This window comes from Ornithodoros turicata, chromosome 2 (genome assembly GCF_037126465.1).
Source record: "Ornithodoros turicata isolate Travis chromosome 2, ASM3712646v1, whole genome shotgun sequence".
NCBI lineage: Eukaryota > Metazoa > Arthropoda > Arachnida > Ixodida > Argasidae > Ornithodoros > Ornithodoros turicata.
Genome location: NC_088202.1, coordinates 67,736,829 through 67,749,928, shown reverse-complemented (window position 1 = coordinate 67,749,928; position 13,100 = coordinate 67,736,829). Strand labels below are relative to the sequence as shown.

Here is a 13,100-nt window from a genome sequence, read left to right as displayed (position 1 = left end):
ATTTCGCTGCTCTTTTTCTTATTTTCTCTACTTTTATGTAGAAGAAAGCCTCCTGCGTAAAAGCTGAATAGTGTTCTACCAGTGGAAGTGGGGTTGTTTGTTTGATTTTGTTGGGTGTTCGATATCTTGACGAAGTAAGCAGTGCTTAATTTTGAAGGTTTTTGAGCAGAAATGCTGGTATCTGAGCACGGAGTAGAAATTTCTATATTTCTCTGCTCCCTAAGAAGATTTGTACGTCTTTTTCCAAGCAGACCGCGTTTAGTTTAGTTTACGCAAATAGAAAAATGAAGTTGTGTATGCTCTATGATGATCCGCCGCGGGCTTAGGCCTTTTCCCCGATGAGCAGTGTTTTGTATGCGATGTCGCATGTCTGGACTTGTTCAGTAGTGTTGCAATTTTTACTCTTCGCTAATATCTTGTTGTTGTCGTCTTGTGTTAGACGTTGAGCTTCGTAGCGACGTGCGGTAACGCTACGATTATTCCTGAGCGCACCGTGTGTTTAATGCGTTGTACTCTGTGCGTGCGTGCGTGTGCTTTTTTTCTCCTGATTTGTGACGTCCTCGTGGCATGTCTGGACTTGTTTAGCAGTGTTGCAATTCTTCCCGCTGCTAGTATGTTGTTGGTGTCATGTTGTGCTAGCCGCGTGGCGATGTGAGGTGACCTGAGGTCTTAAGCCTTTTCCCTGCTCACCTAAGGAAATTTGTGTATCCCTGTCCTGTGCTTTCTTTACGCAAGGGTAATGCGGCTGTGTATGTGGTATTATGCAAGAATTATCTGGTGGCAGAAATGGGTGTCTTTTTCTCAGTTTATTGGCGTGCGCTACGGTTTCTTGCAGTTACAGCTATTGGAGCACAAATGCGTGTAATTTTTCGCGGTTCTTTTCTCCTTTCACTGCTTGTACTCAGAATGTAGATGAGGGGAAACAGTCAGCATCCAGGTAGAGCAGGAGAAAGCCGCTCGGCAGAGGAGAGAGTTCATGAGAATGGAATTTGTTTGTTTTTTGTTATATGTTGAGTGTTAGTATTCGCTTTCCTCGATATGTTGAGGAAGTCAGCCGTTATAGGTATTTGTGCAGAAATGCTGGTATCTGAGTGTGTGGAGTAGAAATTCCTATAAAGCACCTCTCCTTGTGCATTCCTAAGCTGCTGTGTGCGCGCGCGTGCTTCTTTTTCCTGGTTTGCGACGTCATGATGGCATGTTGGGGCTTGTTTAGCAGTGTTGCAATTTTACCCGCCGCTATTATCTTGTTATCTTGTGTTAGCCGCGTAGCGATGTCCAGTGACTCTGCTATTATTCCTGAGGTCTTAAGCCTTTTCCCTGCTCACCTAAGGAAATTTGTGTATCACTGTCCTGTGCTTTCTTTGCGACAATGCGTCTGTGTATGTGGCACTATCAGATACCAGACATGAGTGTCTTTTTCTTGGTTTATTGGCATATGCTTCAGGTTTTTTTAAGTCAAGCACAAGTGCGCGCAATTTTTCGCTGCTCTCTTCCTCAAATCACCGATTTTACGCAGAAGAAAGTCGCATGGTGCAGCTGAGAAGTGGGTTTCTCTGATTGTTTGATAGATGTTGTTAGGAGCTGGGTATGTTGAGGAAGTCAGCTGTATCCGTGAATAAATGCTTGCATCTGAACGCAGGATAGGAATTCCTGAAGCACGGCACCCTCAGTGTAAATTAATTATTTTGGATATGAGTCGGCTTCACTGCATGACAAGGCTGAAATGGGAAGAGAGAAAAAATTGGAGCGCTTCATTAGTAGCGATCCAAGTAATAGGGCAATTATAGTTTCCATAGAAAGTTGAATTTTAATGGGCTCCTAAAATTATAGTTTAGTTGTAGTTTTTCTAAACTGCAATGCAATAATCATTAATATAGTATAGGAATGCCATCGTGTTCCCGTAAAGGCGTTCTGTCTTGTGCTTTCCCGCCTTTATGCTCGCAATGCGCGAATGGAACTTTGCCCACCCGGCTTCCGCGCGTTTTTGCTCGCAGGTGTAGCCTCAGACAACGAATGTATGAGCATAGAAAGGGTCATGTATTACATAAGCCTGGAGGTGACGTTGAGTGGTCTCACTTATTATTTTAAGGAGCAGTGGTAGTTTACTGTAATTCTAATGACCATGATGAGCCTTTGGGGTGAAAATCGTTAATATGCGGGGTGCTTTTTTGTTGAATTTTAATGAGAGAATCAATGTCATTAAGAGTAGGACAAAGGAAATAATCTTGCGATTCAATAAATAATAGGAGTCTTTGCCGGTGTCTTCTTCAGACAGGATGTGATGACGTCACGCAGTCTGTAGCAATGCGTTGACCGTTACTTGAAAAAAGTGTAGCAACAGAAAAATAGTGTGTATTGTCCTGGGCAGATCTATGATGAGCACTGTTTTTGAATAAGAGGAGTGCGTGTGCTTAGAAATAGTTTGATGCTGGTTTCCTTCTTTGTTTCTTTTCGCTTTTTCCCCCCTTGTCTGACAAACATGTGCTGACCATGCCTGGGCTTGTTCTGACATGCTTTCCTTCTGCATGTAGTTTTTTTTCTTTTTGTACAAGGCATATTCTTGACGATAGTGCTGCCTTGAATGGGAGTAGAGCTGTTCTTAATAATTTTGCGATTCATTTAGTTCAGAGAGTAACCGCGAGGGGGACAGGTGTGTGACTTTATGTCTTGCTGAACCTTTTTTTTTTCCTGTACAGTAAGACTTTGGGAATGAAATGCTACAATCTCCTCTTGTCTATGGTGTTTTTCTGCAATAGTTCCCTACGCAATCATTATAGTAGAATAAAGGAAATAATCTAGGGATAGTGATTCAATAAATAACAGGTGCCCTGTCTAGAGCGTACGCGTCCTTGAGCCACGCACCTGCATGATGACCGCATACCGAGAGACTATTGTTTCAGGTTGACCTTGTCTAGAGGAGCATTAGTGGAAAAAAACAGGGTAGCCCTGAGACAATAGGATGCCGTCACGACCAATGAGACTGGCCTGCAGGGGGCGCAAGGATTCACTTCTCTCTTGGACACTGGCGGGTGTAGACACGGTAATTATGATCCTGGCGTTGGCCGTCAGTGGAAGAGCGTAGCTTAGGTGGGGTTCTGTCTGCCTCTGATGGGGTGTGGATGTATGGTTCGTCACTGGTGAATGGTGTTCGACGATGCAGGTGGATTTTGTGACGAGCGGATTTACAATGAGGGAATGCTGTGAACGGGAAAAATGATGGTGAGTGCCTTTTTCACTCTGTTCAAGTGTTCGTTTTCCTCTGTTGCCCAACAGTCGTGCGAATTTGTCCTGACATGCCCCGATATGCATGCTTTCCTTTGTTAACGCTTTGTATTTTGTCTTTTTTTTTGGACAAGGAACATTGTCGTCTTGACGATAGTGCTGCCCTGAGTTCTGCGTGCGTTGATTTGTTGAGTGCCTAGTCCTCTTATTTGTCGTTGATGGAGTTACGTGTTAGGATATTTTGGTCTTTTGCAAGTCTCATTTAGTAAGACTTTGGAATTCCCACGATCAGCTTTCATGCATGGTGCTCTTCTGCAATAGTTTCCTATTCAATCGTTATAGAAGAATAAAGGAAATAATCATGGGATAGTGATTCAATAAATAATAGGTCCCCTGTCTAGAGCGCACGCGTCCTTGAGCCACGCAGGTGCATGATGACGTCATACCGTGGCTTCATTGTAGATTGAGCAAAGGAGCATTAGTGGAAAAAAAACAGTGTAGCCCTGAGACAATAGGATGATGTCTGGACTGCCAGCAGGGGGCGCAGGAATGCTCTTCTCACTTAGCCTCACGACCAATGAGAATGGCCAGCAGGGGGCGCAGGAATGCTCTTCTCACTTAGCCTCTCGCAGGTGACGGTAGGAGCGCGCAGAGGGCGCTACGAGCGCGCGCATGCGTAGCACCCGTAGAGTGGCGCTTACGTCAGTCCACCTCTGGCTCTCGTTGGGAGAAGACGTGCGGTCGTTCGCTCCGTCGTCACTTGATCCCTGGCTGTCGACGAGAGCAGTCGCATCGGTCTGCGCTCCTACTGTGGTGAGGTGATTTGTTGTGTAACTAATGCTTTCGCCAACTTTGTTCCCGCTTTGTTTGCGATTTACGTGCCCGTGCACGTCGGGTGCTGGTTGCTGTTGTCCGGGCATTCCCGCCATTTTCTATCATCTTCTGCCTTGGGACCGGGAGTAGCGCTGGCGTGATTCTTAATAATTTTGTTGTGAGATTAGTTGAGAAAGTAACCGCTAGGGGGTGCAGCTGCGGGGTTTATAGAGGACAAAAACCATTACGAGTCAGTTTCTGCCTGCGTCTCGGATGGAGCAGTCGCATCGTTCTGCGCTCCTGTTCTGGTGGGCTCATTTGTTGTGTAACTAATTTTTTTTTTGTTGTTAGCTATTGATGGTTTGCATACTCTTGCTTTTCCAGCCTCTGTATTACGAGTGTTTTTCTCCTTGCATGCCCAGAGCTGTCCTAACTTGCCCAGACATGCCGTGATGACGTCACAGCTGACGTCACAGGATGTCCGGAACTGGTGCTGCGATGCTTTGCAACCTGCCTCTGTGCTCCGTCGCTCAGCGACGGTCAGCGGCCTTTCCGGACCGCTTTCTTCAAGATGGCGCCGTTGATCTTCAATTAAAATCCTTCTCTCCACTCTATTTCTATCTTTTTATTTTATTTTCTACCTATTTTTTTATTTTTTATCAGCTCAACTAGCCCACAACTCACACAGTGGTCTGGACACGTCCTAGATGCGCCCCAATTAGTGTAATGACTCCCTGGTGGGTCCTAATTACTGTGGGGGGTCCCAATTAGCTCTAATTGCTCATTAATGGCGTCCAGGCCACTGTGAGAGTTGTGGGCCAGTTGAGCTGATACATTACTACTGAAGTTGAGAAACATGTGAACCGGCACAGTATGTCTTTCAATAATGAGTGCATGATATTAAAAGTTTCCTGGATACAACATATATATCACGACTATATTAGTTATCTTACGACTTGTAAAAGTCCACACCAATGTCAGTATTGTTAGCCCAGCTCAGAATGTTGTTTATTACTCTGCTGTACACTGTAAGGTATACATACTAATACACTTTATCACATAAACATACACACACACGATCAAATAATCCAATGGGACCCAGTGAACATTCACGACAACGCGACCGTGCCTCAGAGAAATATACAGGGTGGACCAGTAGCGCAAAATGTCTACCTCTCCCAGCACGATCAACTGTGTCTTTAAGTCCACGACAATATGCTTATGTAGAGCATAAACAAGAGGGAACATGACACGTACGCTACGACCCTGGGCGACGGCTCTGTGTCTGTTGCGCCACAACACGAAGCGGGCAAGAGATACCACAAACAAAAACATGTCAGTGACGCGCCTCTCAGTGCGGTGCCTAGAGGCGACCCGACAAACAAGGGAACACGAAGTCTTTGCTACGACACACTCTTGAAGTGCGTGCAGGGCCGTATCCACAGGGCGTCGGTTGGGACACAAGGATATGCTACTCACACCCCAACGCCCTAGGCGGTCCTTGGGGAGAACTCCCTACACAGCTTTACATAAAAGTTCCCGCGGCATCTCTTGGGGAGAATCTGAACCGACGTCTTTCCAAGTTAAGCCCAACTGTGACAAATTGTGTCTAGGTTCCTCAACAAAATTCAGAGGCTCACAAATCCGCGGCACAGGCATGGCCTCAATCGCGGCATTTGACGCTCGGTCTTTTACTTGCTTAAACTGGCAAAACCGCGGTAAAAGAGCGACGGCAAGACGGAGCTTGGATACATACTACCGACGTTCCTATAGCAAGAAGCGTCCTTCGAAAGTGGCCTGACCAGTACAGAGCAAGTAGGCGTGCAGCGTGCTGAACGTCATCGGGAGTTTTCAGAACAGCGCGCGAGGCGAGTAAGGTACAGAAAGCAGGAATGTGCGGTAAACACCAACCACACCCAGAACGGTGCTGCAGTAGTAAACGAACAAACACAGCCCAACCAACGCAGTTCTTTCACTCCAGAAGAAAGAAACAAACATAGTAGACACCTTGACAGAGACTACTGAGGCAGCAGAGCCACGCGGGCATATACTGCCATAACTTCCTGCAGAATACATTCTGGATGAGAAAAGCGCGCTCACGGAGGGGTAAATCGAACCTGCTCTTACCGCTGGCGAATATTTTAGAACGAAATCGAGGAAGCAGATGACTGGCCGTCCATGTGGTACGAAGAAGTTACAAAGCGCGTTCCCGGAAAACAGACGGTGGTCCACACGACACTACCTGTGACGTCATGCATGGTACAGGAGGTAGCAAAGGGAACTTTGAGAAGTTTCGGTTTCCTTCTGAGCTTCCCAGCTTTTTTGGCAACTAACGAGTCCCCGACTGCTAAACCAACTTTACTTCTCATTCGGAAGAATGTATCGAACTTATTTACAAAGCCATTAGAATAGTGTCGGATATTCCCGGAGTCTCCCTAATAAATGTCAGACTGGGCCTGTTGGTGTTGGGGATTAAATCAAATCCTCATCTTGTAAAAGATGCTAAATGAAATCCAAGTCCAGCCCGGATTTAAATTTATTCGAGTAAATCAAATCACTTTAAATCCAGATTTATTTTTAGCACACCAAATCAAATCCTTTTTAAATCCGGATTTTTTCAAACCCGTCACAAATCCGAAAGAGGAACTAACACTGCTGAACAGCTGTGGAATGGTTTCAGAATCGACCAGTCCCGGTTTTGACATCACCTGTTTTTTTTTTCACCAATCAATCAATCAGAATCAATAACCACAGTTTTCGAAGCTCGCATTTTTACACATGATACCGAACCCCAACAGTTGCGTAACTAAGAAACGGAGTCGAAACAGGATCGTAACATGGAAGCAATTGCAATTGCAATTGGGAGCAACATTGCAATAAGTGGCGCTCCATGAGTATGTATACCGAGGCAAAAAGAAGTGTGAACCTGATTGCAAGACGAATATTGTGCTGCGAGAAATACCGTGCTGACTACTTCCTTGCTGCGCGTCAAAGAGATGGGAGAGCAGGATAATGATACAGCACTGCAGAAATTGGTGGCGGTTGGAAGGATAAGATGGTGCCTAGCGCTTTTGTTTTATTATTTTTGTTTTTTGCACGCGAAGTATAGGTTGTAAACTGACGCTAGCAGCTTGCAAATCCGTTGTAGCAGTGTTCGGGCAGTACCACCGAAGGACAACGTTTTATCCTATGAAGATTCGCTGAGGATTTCTTCGTAGCCTATTTGCAAGAATACTGAATAGGATATACTCTCAGCATTACATAACACAGTATAGCGGTGGCAGCCACAGCAAGAGCATACGTTGCTCCACAGTCGCATGCACATCGCTCATACGTATACGCTCAATTCTATGGCCAATTATGGTCGAGGTAATTGTAAGTGCCATTTGGCAGGAGGAATTTTTCACGTGCATGGTGAAATAATAAAATAAATTTTATTTGTATTCACAGCAGTGGCATACAAACTTGCGACAACGTACTTTTGGTCGCATACATCTTCCAAAGAGGGAAGCTGAAGTGAATTCAATCCAAATGCAAAACTTTGAGCAAACACGTGGTTCAATCCAAATCCAAATCTTTTAGCAAAAACGTGATTCAATTCGAATCGGAATGTCTAAGCAGAAATGTGATTCAATACAAATACAAATCCTGGTCATAATGAAGCCGCTAGTGAAATTCAAATCAAATCTGCCAGCATCGATTGTAGATTTAAACCCAAATTTAAATCAATCATATAAAAGCTTTCAAATCCCTGGGTCCCCCCAACACTGGTTGGTTGGTTGGTTGATACTGCATCGTATTAAAAGCGCTGTCTGTGTGTTGCCGTCGTGTCTCATTATTTTAGCGCGTTTATTTCGTTTCGACTATCACTGAATACTAAACAAAAGGCTCATTTTCATCGAAAACCCAATTGAGTAATCCCGTCCACGCGTCACAACATTGTAGATTGGAAATTTAAGTATCCCCCGAAGGGGATACTTCGTAGCCCGGAATTCGCATTTGAACATTCTCTGGATGAAACAGTCATAGGGAGTATTTGGTGTTACTTTAGCTCAACTGTTTCGACGGGAACAAGGTCCTCAATACTGGAAGTCTCACGTTAGATAAGCGTAACACATGTAACAATAATATGTAAGAGCGAAGTAGAGACGCGCAGGCCGCCAACATGTTGCAGCGGCGTTGACTCCCCTGTGTCCTTGGCCGTCAAAAGAGGACTGAGAACCGCTAGCAGTGCCAAAGGCGGAAGCAATGAACCGGTCTCTGATCGTTTGGCTTTTGTCTTATTCATTAACAAATACAATACCGCAGCAACGCAGGCACAGCGCCACAAGCGACTTGACGGCAAGATGAAGGTCCTCAGTCTGAAGATGTTGAAAACCAAGCTTTAATAACAGATCAAAACGAAAGTGCTCCAGGAAGATGCCTTCCCCTCACCACTTTCATTAATCAACAACATCAACAAGGAAAAAAAGAACATTTACGCGTCCGTTATGCACTTTTCCTCTTCCGATTTTGTCGTGTGACGAATTCAATATTTTTTTTTTCGCCAACATCAACATCTTCCTCTTGCTTTATAATTCCTTGAGCCACACAAGACACCGCACACGAACACAAGACGTCACGTTTCTGTATGTTGTGATTGTGTGCTGTGTCTTGCGGTAGCTCCTCAAGGAATAATGAACGCGTACCATAGGCGCAATTTGCTGTGCTACATATATTCAAATTCAAACTCAATCTCGCTGTGCTGATTGCTTCCTCTTCCTCCTTGCAAGGGGCTCACATATTGTATACATAGCTTCAAGGCAAGCTTGTGCCGCTTGGACACATGTCGTGCTTGGGATCCTGACATAAGGAAACCTCAGACACCTGTAAGGAAAGCTGTAGTGGCAGCGACCCTGCTCCAACACTGTTTTCTTTCCTCTTCTTTTTCTTTTCAGATAATACTTACTAACTTAGGTACTCAGACACAGCTATAGACGGTGCATTTGCACGACATAGAAAGTCACCTTAGATAGGGATATATGTCGCAATCCACTGGCACACCTGGGACAAAGTTTTTCCCCGGTAAGGGGCAAAAAGTGTTCCATTGGCGGAGCTGGAACAAAAAAAGCTCCAAGAAGGAGTAGTTTTTGACCGAGCGGTTTCCTTGGGAAACCAGCGGAACACGGCACGGCAGAGAAATATATGCGCGCGATAAGTGAGGCCGTAATGTTCGGGCTCTTTCTTTTCTTTTTACTCGTGTGCCGCGCAGGTTGTCATGCATTTCTTGAACAGTGGAAACATGGGGTGTTCCGCTGTCTGTAACTATATTTTGCGATTCCCAAACAGCAAAGCTGCATTCCAGTTACTGGAGATCGGGACTGGCTATCTTGTACTTTCATGTGGAGAGATGTCTAGAATTTAGTTCACTTCCCGATATTACAATAAATCAATGCATAAGCGCCTCGTATTTGGACTGATTGGTGGTACGTGACGTCAAAATGACGTGTGACCTATTGTCGGCAGGGCATCGTTAAGTGGGGCATGAACACTAAAGGGTGCAGTGAAGATTGTGTCTGCTTAAAGTCATTATTCACTTTTTTGTGCTAATATTTTCTGGCTAACGTTAACCGCTGGCAACGCAGCAGGATACAATAACAAAAAGTGCACCTTCTATACCTGTTTAGCGCCCCTTTTATTAAGGGACCGACAGCCCTGTGCTAAAGGAAGCTACTGAGAGTTACGGTTCTACCCTCTTCAGTCAGAACTTCACCACACAAGACGCCAATGGTCAACCATTGCACAGAACTGTATCATTACCACTCCTGGTTTGCGTAAAGCGTGGAGTGATCGCCTTTTTGGAGTGATAACTGCATAAATGTCACAAAAAGTCACACGCCTCCTGTTTTCAACGAGTCTGGGGGAAGAACGATCTCATTTGAGATGATTGTTGGCCAGGAACGGGCTATGCGGTTCAGTTTTAAGAGTATAGCGTAACTTCTACGCAAGCGGACCAAAGAAATGTTTCCTCTATCAGAAGTACAGAAGCTTGTTTGCGACCACTTAATTTGTTCAGCGTCACGGCTACGTAAAACTACATAATAGATTACATTATATTCAAAAATATAATCGACAATCGCAGAATGTGTAAAGTGATGTAGTAATATTTCGACATCACGATCTGAAGTCGCTAGAGATTGATGTGAAATGTTATCTTGCATCTGAATGCGAGATCACAACATTAATGCTGTACAAATAGGGTGTAGACTACAAATGTTGAAAACTGGCTGACAAGAAGATTAATGCTGTATAAGCGCTATAAGTGGGATACTAATGTTGAAACGTGACTGACGAGAAGATTAATGCCGTATAAGTGCTCTATGTAGGATACTAATGTTCAAACGTGACTGACGAGAAGATTAATGCCGTGTAAGCGCTCTAAATAGGATATACATGTTAAAAAGTGGCTGTGGAGAAGCAGAGCATGGCGACGTCTGAAACGAATGTACAGCAAAAGAGGACCGAGAGAGCCCTACATTAACGTGTACATTGACAACGATAGCGACAGAACGTGCGAAACTGCAGTTAAATCTACGCATTCATCTATAGTAAGAAGGACAGGAATAAGATAGAAAGGTAGGTAGTACCTTCCTAATAGAATAAGGCACTCTGTTGAAACCATTCTCATGCGCAGATCCGCGAATACATCACGTGTTTCTTCTGTGATGAATCAATACCAGCTAGTTAGTCGGCCCACAGCAGTCAGGAAGCTACAACTAGTCGTGTTAAGCAATCTGTTTGCGGACTGGAGCAGTGACTCTTGCATCAGTACAACTGCTGGCTTTTGGCACGGCATCGTGAGTCTTCTCTGGCTTTCTTTCTCCAGCTGTAAGCCGCTAGTGATAATATGTAAATATCCAAAGTTACTCAACATGTAAAAACCTTGGCAGAGAGCGTCTGGCCTCCACTTATAGACCAAGCACGCTTCTGAAGCGGTCCCGGAAAAGTACCGCATTCCTATGGAGCGGCTGAGAGTGACATTAGAGTTTTGCGCTTAAAACTGTGTTCCATGACTCATGAAGAACGGCAAGGATTTTTTTCACCTGAAAAAGTTCGTCGCGTGGTCTTGTTTACTGTACAAGCACTGTAAGCTATTTTCCCTCATGGTTGTCCACATGGTCTTCATACCAGGTTCATTTACTGAAGACTGCGGACTATAGACACCGAGTTCCCGCACGTCTTTTGACGACAGTAACTCTGAATCGTGGTATCGCCGAGTGTGTCATTGACAAGTGTGCGGCGTATTCGCTTGCACGCTATCGCATGCACGAAAACCCTTTATGACTGACGGTTTTGATGCGATCGATCCCTTTCAATAGTTACGATTTGTAACGGAGAGTACAATTTGGGTCATCCACGAATCTCATCTTGAACGGCTCCAAATTGAAAAAAAAAAAAAAAAAATGCGTACCCTGTTCGTAGGCTCAGGCACAGCGCCTTGATGTTAATGCAGATCTCTGTGCTTGAATGTTTATCGCCTGAGAATGTGCGTTTACCTGTTGGCAGCAAAGTTATACACGTTCGTGTTATCCTTTTCAATGGCGTTGCCTTCCAGGACAATGTCATGAATAAGCTATATACAATGCGCATTCAAGGGGGGCCGATCTCATGTTGAAACCGAGTATGGTGATTTGCAGAGTCCTTTGTGTGTCAACAGTGTGTGAAAAATGAAACCGCTACCAACGAACTAATAATCCAACTTTCTACACTGAGAAAAGGGGTTTTGTCTACTGTGTTAGAGTATCCCTGTAATGCATGTTCACAAGGCCATTATCTGCAAGTGTGAATTGGGATTGTATTATCGTTGGGAAGGAAGCACACTGACGGGATAAGAGCTGCCTCTAAATAAGTGGCCGACTGCATTCACCGCAATAGATTATTTACGATACGTCTATAAGGTGACAGAACCACGGTGCTCCGCAACATTAGAAAGTACCACTATTATTCCCACTAGGAACCGGAGATGATAAAAAATATCAAACGTAGTAATGTCGTGTGCAAGCCGTTCAGGCATGAAGTACTCACGTTTTCATGGGGATATGCGAAGAGATTGGTAGCAACGATGCGAACCTCAACTCCGCACGTACGTACGCCTCACAGAAAAAAAACAAAAAGCGCAGAGTAGATGTGTCTTTGCACGTGATGTGATGTGATGTTATGTGACGTGTCGTTGAAAAAAGAGCTGCCGGCCCTACGAACGGCGGCAACGGGCTCTAAAAAGACGAAAGAGAGATGGAAACAAATGAAAACAAGAATAAAACACACCGCACAGCAAGGCCCCATATAGGGTAGAAGTTCTACCCTATATGGGGCCTTGCTGTGCGGTGTGTTTTATTCTTGTTCTTGTTCTATTATTCTTATTACTCTTATTCTTGTTCTACCGTAGAACAATATTAACAATTTAAACTCTGTGGGAACCTAAATGTCCCCCTCTGCCGCTACAGGACGCCTATGAGGTCTTTTTGCCTCCTTTTTCGGAACGTGCATCACATCATCATCATCATCATCCCTGGGGCAGAGTGAAAGGCGAGAAGTCCATCCAGTGTCCATGAGAAAGCGCACTATAGTGCTTCGATGACCAGACGCTGAGATGATGGATACGCTCCAGTAGAACCTTTAGAGTCAACGGATCAATCGTGACATTGCCCACAGAGTAGTGGAGTAGTAGAGTACATTAGAGTGCGCTCGAATGGAATCTTCGTCCCACGAAGATGGGAATAAACATGTCTCATTTTGCCAAATACGCTCTTCCAGCCCAATACGAAAAAATACATTCCGTAAATTCACGATTGTCGTCGCAGCATATGACGATTTAGTAATTACCACTTTCGAATCTCCTGTACTGACGCGGTGTGCTACGACATCATGATGCTGAAGTTGATGGCTTCCAGATGGGGAGGCGGACATGTGTATTGTGAATCGCGTCGCCTTTCAGGAATAGCAACAAGATGCGAAAACATTTGCTCTGTGCTCGAAAGCGCCAAGCAAAGTGAGGGCTAGGTGCCTTATCACAGTACGCGGAGTAT

General features: G+C 44.7%; 1 long non-coding RNA gene across 1 annotated transcript; it reads left to right on the top strand.

The window, feature by feature from the left end:
- Positions 1–315: 315 nt before the first annotated feature.
- LOC135385522 (uncharacterized) lies at positions 316–4,649 on the top strand. The gene is made up of 2 exons (XR_010420439.1): positions 316–4,035; positions 4,458–4,649. It is a non-coding gene; the product is annotated as an uncharacterized LOC135385522 (long non-coding RNA).
- Positions 4,650–13,100: the final 8,451 nt, after the last annotated feature.